Below are 5022 nucleotides of genomic sequence, written 5' to 3'. Positions count from 1 at the left end.
TAGATATTTAATTGACAAATTGATAAGCTTGTGAAATTAATTAAGATAAATTATTTAATTTCTTTCCATGTTTATCAATTTTTGGAAAACTCCATAAGTTAGAAATTGTTTTAAATTTCATTTACTTGTTGTTATTAAATTAAGTTTTTTTTAAATCTCCATATTTTTTTGATGTGATCAAAGGAAGAGAAATAGGTACAAGTTTAGGGGGAGTAGGGGAGTTAGAATTTTTATCAAAATTTTGAATTTTTACTAACTCTATTATAAGTCTAAATTTTGATAAATCAATTTATATCTGAATTTTAAATCGATTTATTTTTGAGTTGCAATTTTATTTTATTACGAACTTTATACTTAAAATATTTTATTTGCAAATTATTACTATTTTTATTACCCTAACTTAAACTTGAGTTGATGCACATCAAAAAGGGAGAGATTGTTGGACCCCGTGAATGTTTTGATGTGATCAACCAAGTTAGGTTAGGGTGAGGAGAAGACTGAAAATTGAGTTCGGATGAGCCCTATTTCGATTGGTCGTAATCACCCAAGCGACGGAGCAGCGAAAGATCCAAAGGAAGGCTGGAGCTATTTAAATGCTGCAGGCAGTGTCACGCCCCAAAGGAGTCCCTGTCCGAAGAAATTTCGACAACATTTCCCTTGTATGGGTGACAATCTGAGCATTACTACATACAAAATATACCTCAGCCACACTCGGTTGGAATATATATATCCAAAATATAAACAACATAACACGCGGTTTAATATAATCAGCCCACTCGGCTGGAACAAAATAAGAACAACCATGCAGTTTAATAAGCCTACACGGCTGAAAGTAAACATACAACAACGTAAACGCAGCGGAAAACACAAAACAATATGAACATAAGATCAACAATGGTACTAACAAAAATTCCTGCAACCACCAAGCTAGACTCCAAAATTCACATCGACTTATTGAAAAGCAAAGTACGCAAAATTAACATACAATCCAAACGATAACAAAACCCAAAAAGAAACTATTCCCGAGTGTGACGTAGGACCCAGGTCTAGCAGCCAGCATCTCTCCAAGCATCCATGACTCATCTACCTATCACCTGGCGAAAGAAAACCATTTTGTGGGGTGGTGAGTATTGGAACTCAGCGGGTAAGGAAAGAGATAGTGCATGAACATAACATGTAAGTAGAGAGTGTCAACAGTATACAGTCTCATAAGAGAAATAGCAGATACTACAATAGAACCAAAATAAACGCTCATACCTGAAACCATATCCTAGGCTAGGTATAATAAGTCAGAACCGATAATAATCTGCTGCAATACTGCTCATAACTACAGAGGTAATAAGCAAAGTATATACAAATTTCCAATGACTGAACATCTACAATGAGAATATATCTCAACACAAGTAAGCATATCAGCATACGTGAACAACAGCAGTAAGTAAGCAATAACAGCATATAGCAACAGCCAAAACAAATATAATAACAACGTATGACGGATGGTCACTCCCGCCCACCTCTGCACCATGACCCCTGTATGATCGAGAGGGCGGATCGATGACACACCACTCCAGCTACCACTCACACGAGTGGCCGAGGGGACCAGATAGTAGCTAACTAGCTACATCATGGGGGTCCCTCGACCATGCTACTACGTCATGGTTTTGCTGACAGACAAGTGATCAACTCCGGCTACCACTCTCACGAGTGGCCGAGGATGCGATGCATGCAATGACATGATGCGAACAATGCAATACCATCATATATATATATATATATAAATGTATATATTAACCAACATGCTCAATATCGTACATAAATAAGTAACAGTCAAAACATACAAACATGTTATCTAGTATCTGCTACTGATCATGGACAACAACAAGAGACTGTATGGATATAAAAATGAGTAACTCAAAGATTTTGAGTGGAAGTATCAATCACAGGAAAGTAAGAGTGGAGTCAAGGTAAACAGTCCTTATCCAAAAATAGCTCACGCACCAAGTTCAAAGAACTAAAGAGACAAAGCAAGAAGTACCCGCCTTAAATGTAGATCGAGCTAAACAATTCCTGCATCGTAGTACTCGTCTCGAGCCAAAGTCCTGCATCACAAATTGTATTTAGCTAATTACATATGTCACAACTAGCTAAATTACATTCCAACTAATTAGAAAATACCCTAATCGAAATGATTATTAATTAATCTTAATTAATAATCTACCTCAATTGATCCTAATTTCTACCATAGCCAATCTAACACTTGATCAAACTCATATCATTAACAATGAAATCCGAAAACTCCAAAACCATTCCCACCACCATCTGTCCATCAACCATAAAACATCATTATCCCACGTCTAAATCATCAATTCAAAGTCTGATCCAACATTCTAAGCACATAGAAGAACCATCAACTCTGGAATTCATCTCATAAATCAAACTGCTCAAAGTCCATTGATCTTTAAAACTCAAGCAAACCAATTAAGGATCAGAGCAAACCCCATTAAACCCCGCGAGAGACACCAAGAACTCGATTCCGAAGCTCCATCCACGGCTCCATCCACGTTGAGAAATCCAATTCCACACTGAATCTCATCCGTATGTTCTTACCCTAGCAGAAAACTGAAAAGGAAATCGTGAGAAAACCTAGGCTACTACGAAAAACCCCAAATCGCAAATCCTTCAATCATCAACATCCTTGACATGCTTACCAGGCCCTCCCAAGCTCCTATCCTTTACCCCATGAATCCACATCATCATATAGACATGTACTTGCTCACCAGTTAGGGCACGACACGAAGAGAAGAGGATCGACGGCTGTGGTCCGTTGTGCTCGTGCGAGGGAGAGGGATCGCCGCTGTGATGCTCCCGTGAGGAGAGGCCGGCGATGTCCAGGGATGCTCGTGCGAGGGAAAAAGTGCCGCGGCTTTGGTGCTCACGTGAGGAGAAGAGGCCAGCGGATGAAGGGATCGGCGTCAGCAGCAGTTGGCGTGGCGTCGGGCCTCGATGATCGGCGACAAGCAAGGTTGTGAGAGAGGCGCCGACTACGGTTTCGGGGATAAGCGAGAGGGAGAGGGAAGGAGAGCTCGGCGGCGCGATTTGGCGCTGAGAACAGAAGGCGATTTGGTGAGGAAATCACGCGAGAGAGAGGGCTCGGGGAGGAAGAGATCGGCGGGTTTAGGAGCTAGGGCACACGAATAATTTTATAACTCAGGAATTCGTAAATTAAACCCTAGATTCATTCCTCAATCAATTCTCACCTTCGGATATTCCAAACAGACTTTTCTCGAGTCCATAAGTGCATCACCTCTAAATACGTCCTACGAGCTCCGATTAAATTCCAGAAAATTTCTAAAAATTCCTAAAAATTTTGTTAAAATTATTCCTCAAATAACCTTATTATTTAAATAAGATTTGGGTACCATATTTTACAGGCAGAGAACACCCTCCATAATTATGGGAGGCGCCCTCCATAAAGGATGCGAGGCACCCTCCATAAGTATGGGAGACGCCCTTCATAAGTTATGGGAGGCGCCCTCCATGCTTATTGAGGGTGCCCTCGGCCCAGTCTTTGTATCCATTTGGCAAAGGATAAAGCTTTATTCGTTACTTATCCGTCGCCTTGCTGGAGGCGCCCTCCAAGCCCCTTGGAGGCTCCCTCAAGCAGTAGATAAGATTTTCCAAGGGCTATAAAAGGACCTCTGGACTTAGGAAAGATACAACAACTTTAGAACAACTACTGTAATCATTTCCTAGAGATTTTCTGAGCTTTTCAAAGAGTGTAAGAGACTTCTCCGCCTACAGAGAAGGAGATATTTCTAGTAGAGCTTTGCAACCGCCTTGGATTAACAACCACCTAGGTTGTAACCAAGATAAAATTATTTGACTCTTTTCTTTTTAATTACTTGTTCATTTTAATTTATTTTAATTGTGATATTGCTACTAATTTTGGTTGGAAAGAAGGGAAAGGTTTTATTTTTGTTTTCAGATGTTGCGCCCTCTCACCAGCCCTGCCGCTGCACCAACATACTTTTCAAAATAATCTTGCCCAAAAAACTTAATACTAAGTTTTGGTCCAACTAGTTCAGACTAGATAGGGGTAATTTCAATAAGTTTCACTAAGTCGATTGTACTAGATTAAACATATATGATTTCCCTAGACTTGCTTTCAAATCATCCCAATTTTTTCTAGAGCTAAGTTAAAATTTTCCCTAATATTACTGGTCCTAAATACCTAGATGGGTAAGTTAAGTTATTGAGATGACAACTAGTTTGTTGCCTCTCCCTGGAGTATAGATTTTATGTTTTATGTTTAAGTAATGAATTTAATCTTTAGGTACATAATATTAGTTTATTCCTACTTGATTTGTTAGGTAAGTTTTAGGAACCCATGCTTTAACATTATTTTTATTTTGGTTAATAAGTGATAAAAATAATTTGTTGGTTGATTTAGATTGATATCCGAGATCGGACTTGTTGTATGCGGTCCTTTGTGTTCTGAGTATCATGTCAAGATTCTTGGATCCTAAAGTGAATCGTTCTAGCATTTCCTTGAGTCTCTCAACTTCTTCTTTCAATATGGAATTTTCCTCCTCAAGTCTTGTAACCTAATTTGGGTTTCCATTTTGAACTTGGTTAGTTGAGAGTTTAGGGTTAACTTGCTCCTTAAGATTTTTAACTTCCTTAAGGAGCAAATCTACTTATTTTTCAAATTTAGATAGTTTCCTATTTAAGCATGTGATAATTTTAAAGAATTTGATTTCTAAATTAGATGTTACCTTTTGAGAACCTTTGGAAATAGATACGGATCTATGGCTTGATTCTTCGTCGGACTCATCTTCTTGACTCAACTCTGACTCACATTCTAACTCAGATTCATCGGGTTGCTTTCTTGCCATTAGAGCCAAGAAATTCTTTTGTCTTGGTTCATCCGTGTTCGATTCCTTTGATGATGATTCATTCCAAGGCCGTTAGTGCCTTCCTTCTTCTTGATTTGGAATTTTTTTGTTATTTGGGAAATCGACT

General features: G+C 38.7%; 1 long non-coding RNA gene across 1 annotated transcript; it reads right to left on the bottom strand.

Moving 5' to 3' along the window:
• Positions 1-1937: 1937 nt before the first annotated feature.
• LOC121973263 lies at positions 1938-3186 on the bottom strand. Its single transcript, XR_006109461.1, has 3 exons — positions 2709-3186; positions 2497-2619; positions 1938-2099 (listed from the first exon to the last, which is right to left on the bottom strand). It is a non-coding gene; the product is annotated as an uncharacterized LOC121973263 (long non-coding RNA).
• Between the last annotated feature and the right edge of the window lie 1836 nt (positions 3187-5022).

Source organism: Zingiber officinale, chromosome 4A (assembly GCF_018446385.1).
Source record: "Zingiber officinale cultivar Zhangliang chromosome 4A, Zo_v1.1, whole genome shotgun sequence".
NCBI classification, from domain to species: Eukaryota; Viridiplantae; Streptophyta; class Magnoliopsida; order Zingiberales; family Zingiberaceae; genus Zingiber; species Zingiber officinale.
The sequence above is the reverse complement of the archived record's forward strand: the minus strand, read 5'-3'. Positions and strand labels throughout refer to the sequence as shown.